Below are 21,305 nucleotides of genomic sequence, written 5' to 3'. Positions count from 1 at the left end.
AGTTGAGGCTGGACCGTCGGCGAATTAATAAAGAAATACAGAATACCAGGTGGCGGCCACCTCCAGCCCAAGATGTAAGGACCCGAACGGTTCCTCCAAGAATTGACAGGGCAGATGGCAGAAGAGTGTCAGCAAGGGGTAGTTCGACTGGCAGGATGACGTTGAAAGACCATAGTTCCTGTGAGACGCTGACTGAGTCAGACTCAGACCAGACAGCAGGCTCTACTAAGACTTATGACCGCACCAACCGAAAGAGACGGTCAGTGAGAGAAAGATCAGGTGACGAAGCGTACTGCAGACAGGTGGAGACTAGAGAGTGTCTGATGACGCAGACAAACCGTGACTGGGGGGTCAAAGACAATAACCGGTATTATGACCGCTGGGAGCGGGGGAGGCCTAACGTAGAGATGAGGCCGTATGACAAATGGAGACGGTTTTCTCGACCTGGTGGGCAAGGTGTAGTGAGTGCCCAGTCTCGAGAGCCGGGGGTTATGCTGTGTGTTCAACCCCACAGGTTTGAACATAGGGGGGAGGTATGTGGTGCAGTGACCGCTGTGTCCGCTAGGGGGCGCTGTGTGGGTGTCCAAGGACAGCCGTATAAACATTTCCATTGCCCTGATAGGTGTAGGATACTGAAAGATCATAATGATCAGCAGAGGCACTGCTGACTAGTACGTTCTGTTACAATGTGTCAGGGAAGCCTGTGTGTGGTTGTCTGCAATAGGACCTTGGGTGAGGTCATAGCCATGTGATCACCTGTGGGTGTGGTTATGGACCATATAAGGTACCTGAGGTCTGGTCACATGTGGGTGAATGCAGGGACCCGATTGGTCCAGAGAGGAAAGTCCCGCTGACATAGGGCTTCCTGCCTGACAGCACAGGTGGACGCTGTGTGTAATGGCGATGTGTGCCTGTTAGTTCCCTGGAGGGAATAAACGTGCAGCATGGTGAAACAGCACGAGGCAACCCTGATGTGGGTAAGATAACTTGGTGGCTAGAAAGCCTGCGCATTGAATAGTGCATAATTTGTGTGATGCAAGGATAACAGAGCTGAACTCTGACTGTATGCTGTTTTCTGTTGCTGTGACGGTTTATGAAGCTGAAATAAACCTCATGGATTATACTGCTTTATGAAAACCCGTGCTGGATGTGACTTATTCGCTGCCAAGCAAGTGTTCCCCAACCTTGAATGACAGCGCTACCTCACAACGGAGATTTCACTTCTTACATAGCTGTACGCTACTCATACAGTACCATTTCTCTGCTGGTATTTTTGGTACATTTTCCCAAACATTAGGAAGTCTGGTGGAAGAGGCCGCGGACGTGGGTGGGGGGGGCGCAGCTGGTACTGATGGTGGTGGTGCATCGGCTGGTTCTGGCAAAAGCACAATAGCAGCTAAGGCAGGAGGTGTTGAGCCTGTGTCATTGTCTGGCACAAGAAGGCCTTTAAGGTTCCCTTTTCTGGGAGTAGGTAAACTGCTTTTAAAGCCAGAGCATCAGGAACAGGTTTTGGCTTACATTGCCGAAACAGCCTACAGATCTATCGCCTCCTCTTCTGAAGTTCCAAAAACTGCAAGCACAGAGTCGTCAGTGCAGGCCTCTGGTCAGGAACAATACCTTTCCTTGTGTCCTTCACCCACACCAAAAGTGAAGGATACTGCAGCACACACTTCAGATTACTCCATGGAGCTCTTTTCACATACCATTCCTGGGTTATCAAGTCAAATCCTGAATTCCCCAGTCCAAGAAGAATCTGACATGGAGTGCACTGATGCACAGCCACTGCTAGATGAATCTGCTGGTACATTCACCCACAGCACTACATTTCCCTCGCAGTCTACTGAGCCCGAATCAGACCCTGATGAAACTCAGGTGCCCCTTCCCTTCTACTATACCACCTTAGATGGTGACACAGAGGAAGGTGCAGGTGACATTGAAGACGAGGTCATGGATGACCCAGTTGTTGACCCGGATTGGCATCCATTGGGGGGAAGAGGGTGCTGGTGACAATAGGTCAGAACAGGAGAAGGATTCGCAGCAGGCATCATCATTGCAGCAGTGGTATCCGGCAGGCCCGCTTCTGTCAAAAGACTTGCCAAGAAAACTAAAAGAGTTGCAGGACAGCTTGGCCAGATGGTCAAATTAGCACAGCGTTCAAGCCCTGAAAATTTGCACCATAGTAGGAAGAGTGCAGTGTGGCACTTTTTTGAACAAAATCCTACTGATGATGCAAAGGTAATCTGTAAGAAGTGCCGAAGGACCTTTTAGCAGAGGGAAAAATCTACGAAATGTGAATACCAGTTGCATGCTTAGACATTTAACCAACATGCACTTGCAAGCGTGGACGGACAACAAAACCTCAGGTAGCACATGTGCACCTGCTCCAACTGAAGTTAGCCGGCAACGCTCCATCGCTTCCCCCACTGTAAGGCCAACGCTAAGCACGCCACCATCAAGAAATGTTGAGGTGTCGTCGCTAGGCCAAAGCAGTCAGGCAATCACAATATTTTCGCGAGGAAACACTGAATCTAGGCCATCAATACCCTCACCACCACCAACCCCTTCTCAGTCCGTCATGTCCAATGCTAGTTCCCCCATATGCAGCTCTCAAATCCAGCTCACCCTACCAGACACTCTGAGTAGGACAAGAAAGTACTCATCCTCTCATCCGCATACACTGGCTTTGAACGCCTATGTTGCCAAGCTGATCTCATTAGAGATGATGCCCTTCCGTTTGGTAGAAAGAGAAGCATTCCAAGAGCTCATGGCCTACGCTGTCCCACGCTATGACCTACCCAGTCGGCACTTCTTTTCTCGAAAAGCCATCCCTGCCCTCCACCGGCATGTGAAAGACCGCATTGTCCATGCACTAAAACAATCAGTGAGTGGAAAGGTGCACCTCACAACAGATGCATGGGCCAGTAGGCATGGCCAGGGCCGCTACGTGTCCATCACTGCGCACTGGGTTAATGTGGTGGATGCAGGCTCCACAGGGGACAGCGGCGGTGTAACAGTGCTGCCTATCCCACGGTATAGGAAACAGTTGGGTGTAGGCGATAGACCCTCCTCCTCCTCCAGAAGTGAAAGCTCATCAATAGAGCGCAGTCGCATGAGCACTCCATCCACGTCTGTCAGTGTTGCACACGAGGTGTCCCGCTATTGAACAGCTAGTGGTAAGCGGCAGCAGGCTGTTTTAAAAATGATGTCTTTGGGCGACAGCAGACACACCGCGGAGGTACTGGCTGACTACTTGCATCGACAAACTGAGTCATGGCTGGGCAGTCTACATCTTGAGCCAGGCAAGGTAGTCAGTGATAATGGGTGGAATTTTGTGGCAGCCATAGCCCTTTCAAAACTCACACACATATCTTGCCTGGCTCACACCTTGAACCAGGTGGTGCAGTGCTTTCTAAATAATTATCCGGAGTTAACAGCCCTGCTCCATCAGGTGCGAAGACTGTGGTCGCACATCCGTCGCTCGAGCGTCCACTCCAGTCGTATGCAGAAGCTTCAGCGATCACTCAACCTCCCCAAGCACCGTCTAATCATAGACGTTGCTACAAGATGGAACTCCACCATGCATATGGTTGAGAGGCTGTGTGAACAGAGGCAGGCTGTAATGCATTTGTGTGAGGATACACGGGCAGGCAGTTTGAGGGCAGACATGGAATTGTCGGGTGTGCAGTGGTCAAAGCTGAAAGACCTCTGTAAAGTCCTTCAGTGTTTTGAGGAATGCACACGGCTGGTAAGCTCTGACGATGCCATCATAAGCATGAGCATACCACTTATGCGTCTGCTCATGCAAACTTTGACGCACATTAAGGATCAGGCGTCTGCAGCTCAGGAGCAACAGGAGGAGGAGGGAAGCCTTGATGACAGTCAGCCATTGTCTGGTCAGGGAACTGGCATGGATGAGGTGGAGGAAGAAGAGGAAGATGAGGCGGAGGATGAGGGGGATGATTATTTTGGGGAGGAGGATGCTTCTCAGGGGGCAAGAGAAACTGTGGGCTTGCCAAGGTCAGGTACAGGGTTTGTGCATGACTGGAGGAATGTGGATTTGCCAGAAAGTGCTCCTCCACCCACCACTGGCAGTGCAGCATTGAGACCTGGAACATTGGCCCACATGTGTGACTATGCCTTGCGAAAATGATGAGGGATGACGACTACTGGTTGGCCAGCATCCTCGATCCACGCTATAAAGGCAAATTACACAACATCATGACGCAGGAGAACCTAGAGCTAATATTGGCTAACAAGCAAGCACCTCTGGTAAACCAGTTGTTTGAGGCATTCCCAGCACACAGCAGCGAAGCTGGTTCTCCCATGAGCCGTAGTGGGCAAAATGGAAGAGGTGTTCATGGTGCACACAGCCGAAATGGCGTTGGAGACAGGGGTATCCTGACCATGTTGTGGTCTGATTTCTCAAGTCCCGCGCACACGACAGCTAATACAGAATCGATTGCAAGTGACAGGAGACAGCAGTTGTCAACTATGGTTACAAACTACTTCTCCCATATCGAGGTTCTCCCTCACAGGTCAATCCCCTTTGATTATTGGGCCTCAAAACTGGACACATGGCCTGAATTGGCACAATATGCTTTACAGGAGCTCGCTTGCCCTGCTGGTAGTGTGCTATCTGAAAGAGCCTTCAGTGCTGCTTGATCAATCCTGACAGAAAAAAGGACTCGTCTGTCGATCCAAAATGTTGATGATCTAACCTTCATAAAAATGAACCATGCATGGGTTTCAAAAGATTTTGTCCCTCCCCTGATAACACATAGGTTTGTCCTCCTCTTCCTCTGACTTCTCCAATTCCTCCATTTGCAGCAGCTGAAAGTCCAGCCTACACATCAACATAAGCTATTTTTTAAACCTCCCCCCACACCAGGACCGGGGTCACCACCTGCCACACCCGGGCAAGTACTGTTGCCCTGAACAGGTGTGTGGCCCCACCCTTGGGCGACGGCCCTGGCACAGGGCCTCTCATAGTACAATAAAGTGTCTCTGCCGGTGGGAGGGCCCACTCGCCGTCAGACATATCATCGTACTATGAGGGGCCCTGTGCCAGTGCCGTCACCCTCGAGTGGGCCCCCCATGCTTGCTCAAAGCCACAGCACTTGCAATATTTACCTCTCCCTGCTCCACCGCCGTGACGTCTTCCGCCTTTCCTGACAGTGACATTCAGGGTTACAGAGCGCGATGACATCACGTCTGTATGCCCTCTACCGAAACAGTACAAGCGCAGAGAGCTTAAAGATGGCAATGCTGAGGAGTCCAGAGTAGAGCAGTGCCCAGCGAGGAGAGGTATTTAATTTTTTTTAAATGTTGGGAGCATTTTTTGGGGAGCAATATACACTGGAGAATGATATATGGGGCCCATCATACACTGGAGCATCATCCATTTGGCCCATCATATACTGGAGCATTCCAAATGGTGGACATCAGACACTGGAGCAGCATGGGGCCCATTATACACTGAAACATTAGAAATGGGGCCCATTATATATGGAGCATTATTTGGACCCATAAGACACTGGAGCATCATCCATGGGGACCATCATATACTGTAGCATTATGTGGAGCTCATTATATACTGTATGGAACATTATATGGGCCAATTATTCTGTATGGAGAAATATATGGGGCTCATTATTCTGTATGGTGCACTAGGTGGTGGCCATAATACTGTATGGAGTAATATACTGTCTGTTTTTTGAGCTATTGTAGAATTTAAAATAGATATCAGTCATGTCATGTAAGCAGTGAAGTATTTTTCATTGTACTATACCTATATTTCTGTGCCGTATCGGAGCATTATGAATTGTGGTATGTGTTAAAAGGGCGCACTGACACTCTTTGGTCCAGGGCACATGAAAACCTGGCGCAAGCCCTACCCCCCCCACAACTTTAGCCAAATAACCCCCAGTTTTCAATGCGTAACTATTATTATAAAGTAAATTAAGGTTGCCAAGCTTAAGTAATAAGAATGGATGTCGTTGGCATTGAAATGGGCCCTGTAGGTACTGTCCTCCACTCCCTGCCAACTTTGCTTCCCCAGTGACTTGCATTGGGTTTCATGTTTCAGTCGGACCCCGACTTTTCCCTATAGTCGGCCGATTTCGTTCGACCCGACTTTTTAGAAAGTCGGGTTTCATGAAACCAGACTCGACCCGAAAAAAGGCAAAGTCGCTCATCTCTACTGGCAAATTTAAATTTCAAAAGATTTGATCATCTATAATATAGTAGTGAATTTTAGGATTGTAAAATGTTAGATTAAAATGGAAAATGTTTGTGTAGCTAAAAGAGGTTCCCTGCAAATAGAAAATATAAGAAAAGAAAATGTCATTTTAAATGAATTCCTAAATACCTATCATTATTTTCATCACACTTGTTTTGTATAGAGAAGTAATATCTATAATACTTCAAAATGGCCACCATCTTGTTGTACTGACAGGATTCTGTCTTAGAATGTTAATCCAACAGGTGATTGAGAGCATGTTCAGTTGGAAACTTTGTTGCTGTGAGCTAGAGGTAACCTATAACATGTAGGCTGTGTTCGTGTCTAGTAATGATCCATGCAGCAGCCCTGAACTAATACTCCTGGTTTCAGGACGCTAGTGTCAGGACCCTGTCAGCATCGGCAAACTGCCACACAGAGCTGGGTGACTTACCCACACTATGGGAGAGCACGGGGTCCAATACTGTAGTGATGGTTCAAGCAGACAGGACCTGCGGCACTGAAAATAGTAAGGAGTCACAGGACCTACGATCATGTGACTGCAGGGGACGAGGCTTAGCATCCTACTGCTGCAGAGATGTAATGTACCTACTGCAGGGAAACAGTAGTAGAGGAAAACGCAGGTCAGACAAGCGAGGGTTCGTACACGGAGAGGGCTGTGTGGTACCAGGGGGACGAGCAGAGAATAGTCAAGTCACAGGCAGAGGGTCATACACAGAGAGGTAGCGCAGTACAAGAGGGACAGGCAAAACTCGTAACAGGGACAGAACCGGATCAAAACCAAACAAGCAGCAAGTTATCAGGCACAAGGCACACGTACGCACGAGGTCAACTAACTCAGCCGAGGGCAGGAGTATAACTGACACCGGACCTAGGTCAAGTAAGCATTAAATAGCGGCCTTCTGCCAGAGAGAGGCAGAGACAATTAACCCCTTTCTGACCAGGACGGGCCAAAGACAAACCCAATCCTGGATCATGACACCTGGGGCCCGATGAGCTGAAGCAAGACAGGGGGGCCCGGACTGCCGTTGTGTCCAGACCCCCCTTTTTTGCTACTGCTCACCAGGCCCCATACAGTAGTAAGTGCAATAACACCCTGATGGTGGCCCTGCCTAGTAGCGCACCCTTCTGAAAGTATCACAGCTTGTAAACGCTTTTTGCAGCCAGCCAAGGGTTTTTCAATTCTTTTTTGAGAGATTTTCATCCATTCTTCCTTGGAAAATTCTTTTAGTTTTGTGAGATTCCTGCGTTGCCTTGCCTGCACTGCTATTTTGAATTCTAGCCACAGATTTTCAAAGATGTTCAAATCAGGAAACTGTGAGAGCTATAGTAAAACTATGTGCTTGCGCCTTTTGTGGTAGTTTATTGTGGATTTTGACTTGTGTTTAGGATCATTATCCATTTGTAGAAGCCATCCTCTTTTCAACATCAGGTTTTTACAGATGGTGTTATGTTTGCATCAAGAATCTGTTGAAATTTCATTGAATCCATTCTTCCTTCTACCTGTGAAATGTTCCCAGTGCCATTGGCTGCAACATAATCTCAAAGCATGACTGATCCACCCCCATGCTTAATGGTTGGCGAGATGTTCATTCCTGAAATTCTGTGCCCTTTTTTCTCCACACATACCTTTTATCATTGTAAACAAATAGTTCTTTTTTAACCTCATTGGTCCACAGGACTTGTTTAAAAAAATGCATCAGGTTTGTTTAGATGTTCATTTGCATACTTCTGAAACTGAATTTTATGGTGGGGACTCAGGAGAGATTTTGTTCTGATGAATCTTCCATGATGACTCTTCCATGAAGGCCTTATTTGTGCAGATGTTTCTGAACAGTAGAACAATGAATCACAATTCCAGAGTCTGCTATGTAACGCCCAAGCCCTGACAGGGTGATGCAAGCACGGATTGTAGCCCACTGACTAAGCAGCTACATTGGTGCTCACTGGAGCCTCTAGTGGTGAGGTCAGGCTTGTGCGGCAGCTAGCTGCCAGGTACCACTCCAGGGCGGTGTCTGGCTGTAGCAGCTGATCCCACTGGGGGACGGAACACTAATGACAGGTGCGGGCAAGTACAGACGGTCAAGACTGGTACTCTGGCAGGCATGGCTGGCACTGTCAGGCAGGTGGGCATGGCTGGCACTCTGATAGGCGGGCATGACTGGCACTCTGGCAGGCAGGTTCAGCTGGGACTCTGGCAGGCAGGAGGGCTCTGCTGGCACTCTGGCAGGCAGGCGGGATTGGCTGACTGGAGGAACTGCAACCGTTAGGGGTAGGACAGGAAAACAGGCAGGTACGAGTAGGATAAAGTTGCAGGTAGGAACCAGTTCAGACTGGAGGAACAGGAACTGTTAGGAACCAGATATGACTAGAAGGACAAAGACCCACAGGACACAGAACAAGAGGAGAGCAGATCCGCAAGGTGCGTAACGGAAGTAGAGAAGAACCACAAGGTGCGGAACAGGAGCAGAGCCACAGGTTGTGGAACGGAGAGCAGAACTGAGTAGCAGGTTGCGGAGCAGAGAGCAGAGCAAAGCAGCAGGTTGCGGAGCAGAGAGGAGAGCAAAGTTGCAGGATGCAGAGCAGAGCCGCAGGATGCAGAGCAGAGAGCAGAGCTACAGGATGCAGAACAGGAGCAGAGCAGAAGGAGTAGACACAAGGCTACACACAGCTGAGTAGGGAAGGAAACAGACAAGGACAAGAACAGGTACAAGAAATGGACTTAATACACACAAGAACAGACACGGGAACGAGTACAAGACGAAGGATTCAGGCCGGGGTATGCAATCCCCCGGGAGGCAGAATGCAAGACACAGAAATGGGGCTAGGGATGCAGCCCCCAGAGAGGCAGAACACAAGACAGGACCTGGCAACTCAGCAGCAAAGTTCAGACTGACAGTTTGTTGCTCAGGCATCTCCCTATGGGTGGAGATGTCTTAAGTAGCCGATACCTCTTGGCAATAAGCTGGGGACATCTTAGGAGAGTGCACACGTCTCTAGAAGACACAGGAAGTGCTGGGACCGTTGTCCTAAGCATACAGCTAGGGAGTATACAACAAGTAAGGACATGAGGTCCACAGCAAGGAGCTGGCAGAGGACAGAACTCACAGCATGACCCAGAGTGGTGAGTAAGATGGGAGATGGGAAGCCATGCAGTGATACTGGCAGGGATATTGCATGCTAAATCTTTCTGAAGGATGTTTGCAGTCAAGCGGAGGTTCTGATTTGCCTCTCTTGCAATCCTATGAGCAGCTCTCATTTAAATTTTGCTTTGTCTCCCAGACCTTACCTTGACCTACTCTGATATGGTTAACTGTCATTTCGTTATTACATTTTGAACTGAGGAAAGGGCAACTGGAAAACTCTTCTATCTTATAGCCTTCTCCTGCTTTGTGGGCCTCTGCCATTTTCATTTTCGGAGTGCTAGGCAGCTGCTTAGAAGAACCCATGGCTGATGTTTTTTGGCACAAGATTAGAGGAGGCTGGATTTTTATGAAGCTGGGAAATTTGCATTTCCTGCCGTTCCCTAACGATGATCGTGAACAAGCCATAACCCTAACAGGCTAATTAAGGTCAGAAACTTTGGTCAAAATTATCAAAGCACACAAAATTCCAATAGTGACCAAACTTTTGCATCGGCCCGTTTTCCTTTTTGAAATTATTAAAATTTTAAAGATTAAAATATACATTTGTCTTGCCTAAAATACAATGGAAAGGTGTCATCTTTAACTATAGCCATTTTAGAGATGATTTCATATTCAACTTGCTTAACTGTTCACAATAACAGTAGTTTTGACCAGTGGTGCCAAAACTTTTACATGCTATTGTAAATAAAAGATCATGAATGTATTAATGTAGCCTTTAATCTGTGCAATTTAATTTAAAAACAAATTGAAATCATTTTTTGTGGAAACCGAAAAATAATGAACTAATGTGTTGCATAAATACATAAATATGCACACCCTTAAACCTATACTTTTTTAATGCAGTCTTTGAATTTTTGACAGCATTCAGCCTTTTTGGTTTGGAGTCTCTCAGAATGGTATATTTACAATTGGCAATCTTTTCCCTCTCTTTTTGCAGTAGCTCTCCAAATCTGTCTGATTGCAAGGGCATCTCCTGTGTACAGGGCCATCTTCAGGGCAACCTACTGATTTTTAATTGGACTCAGGTTTGGGCTCTGGCTATTGGAAAACACTGATCTTCTTATGGCAAAGCCATTCTTTGATTTGGAAGTATGTTTGGGGTCCTTACTGTGCCTTAAGGTGAAATTAGTCTTTAGCTTTTTAACAGAAGCCTAAAGGCTTTGATGCAAAAATTATAGATATTTGGAACTGTTCATAAATACCTCCACCATAATTTCTCCACACCTTCAATTTCTTTTGGAATTATGGCTAAAAAGTACAACCTTTGCCTCATCGGTCCATAACATGTTTTCGCACATGCTTTTGACAAGCTTGATGTTGGTTTTGGAAAATCACAGTGAGGCTTGGATGTTTTTTTTTTAATTAAAAAAATTTGAAAAGTCTTGCCATCATTCCCCACAGACCAGACATAAGTAGAATACAGGAGATTGTTGTAACATGCAGTGAACAACCACTACTTGGAGGAATTCCTGCAGCTCCTTTAATCTTTCTGTATTTCTCTGCACAGCCTCTCAGCTAAATTTTCTTCTTGCTTTTTTGTCAATTTTTGAGGGATGATGAGTTTTATATAATTTTTCATTTCAGGATAAGAAAAATTTTTTTTGAAAAAAAATTTTTTGAGAGAATTTAAAAAATTTTTTTTTTTTTTGTGAGTATATTAATGGTTCAATACAATAATAGTGAGACAGTTTGGTCTCTGGATACATATGATTGTAGATGTTTTCCATAAGAAAAAGAAAAAAATAGCAGTTTTCGATATATGAAAATAACAGTAGTCTTCGATATATGAATATGCATTGTTATTTATCTCTCGATGTAACCATTTTTCTGCTTGTGCAGTAAGTTGTATTTATGCTTTTGTATGTTGTAATGCATCTCAGCATGTTTTTATTCACTAATGTCTCACTTAGACAGCAGCTGTGGAGGGAGGAGGTACGGAGTGATGTGATTTCCATATGAACCCGGCACTTCCCCCCACTGTTTGACCCGTTGAAGCGCTCGAGCAGCGCGAAACGGCCGTTGTCAGCCTTTCTTGCACTCCTTATGTCACTCCCCCGACTTGACATGTTCATGATATGTCAATAAATCAGTGAAACTTCCATCTCGATGAGTGTGACCTCTTTTCTTTGCATGGATTCCCAGGATTGACTGTTTCCAGGTCTGGCACCCAAGATTCCCAGCTGCTGAGCTTCTGCATGCCGCACATCATTTGAAGTCACACGGTAACAGCGGTGCCGTCCGCTTTTTATCTTGAATTTTGTGATTTTATATAATGTTATAGTTGAGCTAAATTTTAGCCACTTCTTGATTACCATAATCACAGTGTTCCATGGTGTAGCTAATGCCTTGGAATTTTTTGTAATCTTCTCCTGACTGATAACTTTCAAGAATGAGATCAGTTTGCTGTGTTAAAAGCTGTTTTCAGACCATGGCTTTTGCAGTAAAATGCAACTAAAAAATGTCAGGGAAATCCTACTGAAACAGTTAAACTTTATATGGGGTTAAGCAGAATCACTGTAAATGATGGCAGCTGTGCACTGACTACTATTTATCATGCATTTAAATGTAACTGGCTAATTCTGAGTACAACCACATCCCCAGTTATACGTAACAGAGAATTCGCACTTGTGTTTCTTTCTCTTTTTATATTCACTGTAGGTACAGGAAGCAAAAACCTTGGCCAAACCTCAGCTTTTATATTCCCAGTGCAGCTCATAAAAGATTAACTTTGAAACTGCATGTTTTTCTGATTGCATTGTGTAGGCAAGCTAAAAGACCTCTAAAGGTGGCTTCATACAACAGTTCATATTTATCAATGCTGACTGATGCCTGAGGCTGACACTCCCTCTCCCATCATTCTTCCTCAGTGCATAATGTCTCATCACAGCTGGCATGATGACATCACTTCATTGCACTTGCTATGCAGGGCAGTGAAGATAAAGCTTCAGAGTGCTCGCTGCAGAGACTGGGACTGCAGGAGAACGAAGAGGAGAGGTGAGTCTTTTTTTATGGTAAGTGCATTACACTGTATGGAGAACAATGGGGTGCATCATACCATAAGGAGGAATATGGGAAATGAATAAACTATATTCAGGACTATAGAGGGGTGCATTATACAATACGGAGGATTATGGTTCGATGCGTTATACTGCATGGAGGAATAAGGGGAGTGCATTATACTATATGGAGGACTATGGGTGCATTATACTATATTGTGGACTATGGGAAGTGCAGTATACTATATCAATCAATCAAATTTATTATCGCCAAGTACATATTACATATATACAAGGAATTCTTTGTGGCAAAGAGGCAACATAATATATAACAACAGATACAACAAGTAACATCTAACAAGACAGATACAGTATATAGTCTACACATGACGATTTAATTGTTGAACAGAGAGTGGATAGAAGCTGTTCATATGGCGGTTGGTGCTGCATTTGGGGACTCTGAAGCGACGTCCTGAAGGGAGTAGTTGGAATGAGGAGTGTCCCGGGTGAGAGGGATCGGATGAAATTTTCAATGCGTGGGATCGAATACTCTTATCATAAAGATCCTGGATTTTAGGCAGGGGGGAACCTATAATTCTCTCTGCTGTTCTGAAAGTCCTTTGTAAGCGGAGTTTGTCATGCGCAGTGGCTCCCCCATACCAGACTATCAGAGAGGAACAAATCACAGATCTGATGACAGCATTAAAGAATAAGATCAGCAGATTCTTAGACAAACCATATCTTTTCAGCTGACGCAGGAAGAACATCCTCTGTTGTGCTTTTCTTATAACAGCATCCACGTTTTTCCCCCATTTAAGATCATGAGAGATGATAACACCAAGGAATTTGGTCTCTGTGACCCTAAGAACCACTTCGTCATGGATGTAGATTGGAAGTATCTCATGTTGATCTTTCCTAAAATCCACAACCATCTCAGCAGTTTTTTAGTGTTGAGTACAAGATTATTGGCTTTACACCAGTCACATATTCTTTCCACCTCACTCCGATACAAGTCTTCAGCATTTCCCCTGATGAGACCAATCAGTGTCATATCATCGGCAAATTTCAAGATTTTTACTGAGTCTGCTGAAGAGATGCAATCATTCGTATAGAGAGAAAACAGTAACGGGGACAAAACACACCCCTGAGGTGTCCCGATGTTTGTGACCAAGGTGTCCGAAGTGAATGGTCCAACTTTTACACTCTGTATCCTGGCTGTCAGGAAGTTATAAATCCACAAGCATAAGTTGAGAGGGACTCCAAGAGCTACCATTTTCTTATGAAGTAAATTCGGATCAATGGTATTGAACGCTGAGCTAAAGTCCATGAAAAGAATCCGGACATATGAGTGCAGTTCATCTGTATGATCCAAAATGTACTTCAGTGCCAGATTGACAGTGTCGTTTGCCGAACGATTCTCCTTATAGGCAAACTGAAGCGGGTCCCATAGCTTCTGCGTGAATTTTATCAGGTGGGACATCATAATTCTTTTGAAGACTTTCATAGCTACAGATGTGAGTGCTACTGGTCTATAGTCTTTCCACTCAGAGGATCCCACTTTCTTGGGGACAGGGATAATTGTGGAATTTTTCCAACACTGAGGTACAACGCACTTTCAGTGACACATTGTATATATTTGTCAGTATAGGGGCAAGCTGGGTAGCACATACTTTCAGACACATTGGAGATACACCGTCAGGGCCAGGTGCCTTTTTGACCTTAAGTCCCTTCAGGATGCGTATCACCTCTGCCTCGGAGATCACTACTTGGGTGTTGCACAATGAATGATCTTTATATGAACAGACTGAGTAGCTTAGAGATGAATAGCCACTGTGTGTAGAGCTTGCCTCAAATCTGCAGTAGAATTCATTTAACTCTGCTGCCAGACTTCTGCTGGGGTTCACTATAGTGGGGTGGCTTTTATAATTGGTGACCTCTCTTAATCCTCTCCATGCAGATCTAGTATCTTTTGATGAGAACCTTTCCTCCAGAATCTTTGCATACTCGTGTTTGGCTAACTTGATCTCTTTAGATAGCGAGTTCCTAAGTTTCTTGAATTCAGTAATATCGCCTGCTTTATAAGCCTCCTCTTTTCTCTTACGGATCAACCTGACTTTATTTGTAAACCACGGCTTGTTGTTTCCCCGAAAGTGGACAGATTTGGATGGAATAAACGTGTCTTCACAAAAACGGAAGACGCGTTTTTATATTGAGGACTATGGCATGTATTATGATGATTCCTAGAGGGTTGAGGGTTCGTGTTATCCCTGCCTTTCCAGTTGACGATGAACAATTTATTACCAAATGGGAGGAGGCCTGCAGTGTGTGTTCTCTAACCCTTACGCGGCTTTTGATTAATTTCAATACCACCAATATTTTTGAATTGGATAAATTGATACAGCGCAGGCAGATTTACGGGCTAGTTGTCCTGTTGAAAAAATTCAGCATTTTGATTTGGAATTAGAAAAATCTATGGACCTGATGGTCATGAAAATTCAGGAATCCCAACTTTCCAAATATAATAGAGACTTAAACTCTTTTTGTTTGATAATTCTTTATTTATGGAGACCTAAGAACAATCCGAATCTACACCATGCACCTTCCAGCATATCCATATAATCCCTTAAGGGCATGTCACACTAAGAGATATCGCTAGCAATATCGCTATAACTAGTGACGTTATAGCGATATTGCTAGCGATATCTCTGTGTCTGATACTTACCTACGACCGGCTCCCCCGCTGGTTATCGCTGATCGCGCGAGAACGTTCAGGACTGTTTCTCGTCGTCAGCTTCCTGTGGCGCTTCCTGCTGTGAAGACGAGCGACGCGTGGAGCCGGGCGGGAGGACGCAGGATCGCCTGGTGTGACAGGTAAGTAGCGATTCCCGTCCCCAGCGATGTCGCTGGTGAGATCTGCCTGTGTGGCAGCTCACTAGCGACCACTTAGCGATGTACCAGCGATCCTGACCGTGTCATATCGCTGGTCGGGATCGCTGGTACATCGCTAAGTGTGACAGTACCTTACGTGAGCGGTCTGACGTTTCCTCTGTGTCAGGAACTACATGGACTGCAGGAGATAGTGGTAGATTATGTGACCATTCCTACCACCATTATAGGAGACGCGTTGCCAATTCACCAGAGTCTAATAGAAAAGACAATAAGGTGATTAACCTTATTCAGTAAACTTTGTCTACTTTCGATCTCTTTCAATCTCTCTCTTCTTGGCAAGGGGCTCTCCTTCTCTCCCTTACCTCGATATGATACCTTCACTGTGGTTTTAATTTACAAATCTTTGCGAGGTAATTGATGTTCAGGCGTTATTTTTTTAATAATGAAATCATCAATTATTTCCTACAGAAGAGGAACAGGATGCACTGAGGATGCTGGAGGAGTTGGTGATTTAACATACACATGAAGGAGGTAAGATTCCCCCTTCCATCCGCCCACGCTCCATGAAGTTCCCCCCACTATCTTCGTGTTCAAATATTGAACTGTTCGTCCGGGTGGTTACTGAAGATCTTTTAAAGATCCATAGATCTAGTCAATGTGGTAACCTTCCGAGGGAGGAACGAGTTAGGTTGAAATACCTTCAAAACTTACCTGATGTTGAGCTGAATACTGCTGATAAAGGTGGTAATCTTGTTTTGTGGCCAAAAAAATGTATGAGAGGGAGGCATATTGTCAGCTAAACAATAACAATTGTTATAGAAAGCTGACATACAATCCTTCGTCAGCCTATTGAAGTCTACTTGATACTATTTTGAAACGGGCCATTCAGCACAACATTATCACCAAAGATTTGGCTTTGGCACTATCAGTTAATGAACCCACTGTAGCAGGCCCGGATTGGCAATATAACCAACCGGGCATTTTCCCGCTGGGCCGCTGTCACGTGGACCACGGGCGGCAGCGCCCGATCATCTGGCCGCTTGCCAGCTGCTGCGGCCACTGTTGCTCCTGCCGCCGGCCCTCTGTGGGCACGGCGGTGATAGTTTCAAGTTCCTCCCGCACTGTAGGGAGATAAGCCCCCACGCACCCCCCACGCACCCCATCCTCGCCTTAGCATGAGACCCCCTCCCCCCCCGCAGCCACTCACAGCGTCGCACTCGCTTGCCTGCTCGCTCTGTTCGCAGGACCTGTGATGAGGTCACAGGAGGGGAGGAGTCAGGGAGTCACATGATCAGGAGCCTTTGTCCAGACCCCCGATCATGTCACCCCTGACTCCGCCCCTCCTGTGACCTCATCACAGGTCCTGTGCGCTCAGCCTTGCCTCTACCGTCTGCAAGACTCTGCTTTGCTGTTGTCATGGTGCTGGTTGAGGTAAGTATGTGTGGGGTCAGGATTTACAGTATGGATGTAGCGGAGCCGTGTGTGTACGAGGTGTACGGAGCGGAGCCGCGCGTGTACGAGGTGTACGGAGCGGAGCCGCGCGTGTACGAGGTGTACGGAGCGGAGCCGCGCGTGTACGAGGTGTACGGAGAGGAGCCGAGCGTGTACGAGGTGTACGGAGCGGAGCCGCGCGTGTACGAGGTGTACGGAGAGGAGCCGCGCGTGTACGAGGTGTACGGAGCGGAGCCGTGTGTATGAGGTGTACGGAGCGGAGCCACGCGTGTACGGAGCAGAGCAGTGTGTACAAGGTGTACGGAGAGGAGCCATGTGTGTGTACGAGGTGGAGCCGCGCGTGTACGAGGTGTACGGAGAGGAGCCGTGTGTACGGAGCGGAGCCGCGCGTGTATGAGGTGTACGGAGCGGAGCCCTGTGTATGAGGTGTACGAAGCGGAGCCACGCGTGTACGGAGCGGAGCCGTGTGTACGAGGTGTACGGAGAGGAGCCGCGTGTGTACGAGGTGTACGGAGAGGAGCCGTGTGTACGAGGTGGACGGAGCGGAGCCGCGCGTGTACGAGGTGTACGGAGAGGAGCCGCGCGTGTACGAGGTGTACGGAGAGGAGCCACGCATGTACGAGGTGGACGGAGTGGAGCCATATGTGTACGGGATGTACGGAGCGGAGCCAAGTGTGTACAAAGCATACAAAGCGGGCTTTTCCCACGGACACAGGAGTACACGGCGGAGCCCCGAGGAGCATTTTAAAACACACACATGACGTTCCACCTGAAGTGAAGTGCTGGAAGCTGACCGGAAATGAGATAATTTCTTGAGGAGATTGTGACGGAACCAGGAATGCTTCAGATCCATCACCGTGTCCTCCTCCGACAGCGCAGACAGCAGGATCGCCTTGGAATCGGGGATGCCGGCCATGTGAGCGGATCATGATATGTCCTGCACCGGTAGGCTCAGGTGGGCACTACAATGGAAGCCGGGCTGCTATAGTATCTTTGTAGAATCTTTCTTTATTTCTTTCTCTCTTTTTCTTTCTTTCTCTGTTCTTTCATTCTCTGTTCTGTCTTTCCCTCATTTTCTTTCTCTCTCTGTTCTTTCTCTCTCTGTTCTTTCTTTCTCTCTCTAATCTTTCTTTTTTCTCTCTCTGTTCTTTCTTCCCCTCTTTCTTTCTTTTTCTTTCCTCTCTTTCTCTCTGTTCTTTCTTTCTTTTCTTTACTTCTTTCTTTCTCTCTCTGTTCTTTCTCTGTCTCTCACTGTTCTTTCTTTCTTTCCCCTTTCTTTCTCGCTCTCTCTGTTTTCTTTTTTCTCTCTCTCTCTGTTTTCTCTCTTCCTTAGTGCCAGTCAGTGTGCCCATAATGCCAGCCACTGTGCCCTCAGTACCAGTCAGTGTGATCAGCAGTGCTAAATGGGTGCGATTAGGTGTGGACATGGGTGTGACTAGTTGTGAAATGGGTGTGGCTGGGCGTGGCCAAAATTTGCTGAGCGCGCCGCAGTCTTTGTCCATCTTTCCCTTCTTCAAAACTTGGGAGGTATGATAGGGGCGGCTATGACCAGGGGGTCTGGTTGCCCAATGGATAGCAGTTCTGCCAGGAATTTTGTCACCGTGCGTACAAAAGGGGACAGAGCTTTGGGAGGAATACTGTACCTAAAAGCAATAAATAGGACTGAGCTGAAATACTGGGCACAGCTGTGGCTACATGTTATATAGTCATGTTAATCTCCTCTCACTTCTTGTAAACTACAAGTGTACAAAGATATTATATAGTCACCATGTGACTAGTGGGCCTGTGTAACTTCAAATGCCAGGGCTGAATTTTAGTCCCAGTCCGGCCCTGCACTGTAGCCACTCTATACCTCCTTCCTAAGGTTCACAAGAGTACACTGAGTGCAGAATTATTAGACAAGTTGTATTTGAGAGGAGTCTTTTTATTATTGAACATCAACTATGTTCTCAATCAACCCAAAAGACTCATAAATATCAAAGCTTAATATTTTTGGAAGTTGGAGTGGGTTTATTTTAGATTTGACTAGCTTAGGAGGATATCTGTTCTGATATGTTCCGAGTACCGCGAGTACTTCACTACTTAATGAGTACTGAATACCTACGATTATGCTCGCTCATCCCTAATGTTCGGCAGTTCCTCTGCTTATACTCTATATGCTCCACTGATAGTGATTTTGAGAAGCGGGCGGAGGAACTAAAGATACGTTTTCTGGCACGTGGGTACAGCAGATGTATAGTCAAAAAAGCCTATCATAGGGCAAAATATTCATCCCGCAATGACCTGCTGTATAATATTCAGCCCCATGTCAAACCCAGCAGTAATAGACAATTAAGGTTTATTACTAGCTACCACCCACACTCTGACAGGGTACGATCGGCACTAGAGAAGGCATGGCCTATCCTTAAGGTCGACCCAACCATTAACAAATTTCTACCTGACAGGCCATACATCACGTTTAGACGTGCAAGGAACTTGCGTGACCACCTTACCCATAGTCATTACATCGGACAGCATGTGACAACATTTTTGGATGAAATTCTACGTGAGGGTGGTTGCATTCCTTGTGGGAGCTACATCGCCTCTCCCAACATGGATTGTTGCGATTCTTTTTCTAATTCTAGTGGTGCAAGGAATTATAAATTATAAAACGGATTACTTGTACCACTAGATATGTTATATATTATGCCACCTGTCCATGCGGACTTACATATCTTGGCCTTATGACACGGCAACTTAAGGTCCGCATAAGAGAACATGTGCTTGGGATTCAGGCGGCTATGGCCCACACGGATAGCTCCATCCTTAAAACAATACTGCATAATTTTAAGGCCTTTCATCAGTGTAACAGTGCCCTGTTGAGAATGCGAGTTATTGATGCTTTAGACATCAATATTAGGGGTGGTAAGTTATCCAAACGTTTGGGTCAAATGGAGACGCGGTGGATCTGGACTCTCCAGACAATCCAACCCTTAGGCTTGAATGAGAATTTCAGCTTTGTGCCCTTTCTCTGATTATTTGACTGTTGCATAATGTGGCACATCACGGCATTTTTCTATTGCTTTTTGTTTTTAATTTTTTTTTCCTTTTATATAGGTTTATGGTTTATGATCTAACCGGATACTTGAACATCTTCAAACAAGCTGGGAGCAATCATGAAATTTACAGATTACCTCTTCCAGATTAAGGAACACATAGGATACACAATGATTTTGTTATTTATGTGTGTACGAACTCATACGGATCATTGATATATGACCTGTATAATCTTTATTTTTTTTGATCTTGTAGTATAAGTAGTGATGTAAAATATACGTTATACATTTTCTAATATCAACTCTTTAAGTCATGTTACCATCTTTTGGCACCTACTTATTATATAGCTATGTCCATTTGGGTGCTGATATTTTTCTTTTAATATTTCACTGTTAATTATATGGGATGCAATTAAAATATAATATATGATATACTCATTATGCTATATCCCTATCCAGTGATTATCCAATATGGCTATTCATATATATGATTGTATGTTTATAATGCTATATTCTCTTGGGTCCATATTTAATAATTAGTCTGTACCATTCTGGTGATGTTCCTTTTATCCCAGCTCTCTTGATTTGTCATGATCCTACAGTATATGTTTTCCCCTGCTTTTGCCAGTTTTATTTAAATGGTTGCTGGTGTTTCTTAATAATCTTGTGTGCATGCGCCGTTTTGCAATATTGGTGTTTTTTTTCTAATAATTACAGTCTGCTACTTGAGGTTGTTTTACTATATCAATTTATGCACACTTTTCATATTGTAAATATATTTATCCCCTTATTTTATTTTATACATGCTTGCCAGTTGCCTTAATGGCCGCCAATATATTTTGGCATTGGTGCGCACGCGTTGCTCTGTTCCTCCCACCTCTGCCGACTTTGCTTCAGCGATGCACCTGACACTGGATCATGTGGGACCCACGTGTTTCCGGTCTCGGCTGCTATGCAATAAGCATCGCGGCGGGTGTGGGAGTTGCCATGACAACGCGGCACCTCAGTCTCGGATCCACTTCCGATTTTGTGGATATTTATACCTGTGCTCCTGTATTATTTGCACGCCCCCGAGGAAGGAATTACAACCAAAACGCCCATCGGGGTGGGAAGATACGCCACTGGAGATCTTGTTTTAGCATTCTATTGAGGAATTTATTGTCCCTTTTTAATCCATATACAGTGATTTGCAAAACTATTCAAGCCCCTGGAACTTTTCAACCTTTTCCCACATATCATGCTTCAAACATAAAGATAATAATAATAATAAATTTTATTTCTATAGCACTGACATATTCCACAGCACTTTACATTTCAGAGGGGACTTGTACAGACAATATACATTACAGCATAACAATAATCACATAGATTATAACAGATGCCAAGAGGAATGAGGGCCCTGCTCGCAAGCTTACATTCTATGAGGAAAAAAGGGGAGACACGAAAGGTGGGTGGTAACAGTTGCCCTGATTGTATGGACCAGCCATAATGTTAGTGTGTAACAGTACGGATGCAGAGGGCTAATGGATGCATAAAGCATGTGGGAACA

The 21,305-nt window shown here is 45.6% G+C and overlaps 1 long non-coding RNA gene across 1 annotated transcript; it reads left to right on the top strand.

The window, feature by feature from the left end:
* The first annotated feature begins 579 nt into the window (after nucleotides 1-579).
* Nucleotides 580-20,522, top strand: LOC141092543 (uncharacterized). Its single transcript, XR_012232834.1, has 5 exons — nucleotides 580-977; nucleotides 11,527-11,606; nucleotides 12,252-12,378; nucleotides 15,738-15,800; nucleotides 19,818-20,522. It is a non-coding gene; the product is annotated as an uncharacterized lncRNA (long non-coding RNA).
* The last annotated feature ends 783 nt before the right edge of the window (nucleotides 20,523-21,305 follow it).

This window comes from Dendrobates tinctorius, unplaced genomic scaffold (genome assembly GCF_039654945.1).
Source record: "Dendrobates tinctorius isolate UK_male_01 unplaced genomic scaffold, ASM3965494v1 ptg000003l, whole genome shotgun sequence".
NCBI lineage: Eukaryota > Metazoa > Chordata > Amphibia > Anura > Dendrobatidae > Dendrobates > Dendrobates tinctorius.
Note: the sequence above shows the minus strand (reverse complement) of the source record. Positions and strands in the feature narration are given on the sequence as shown.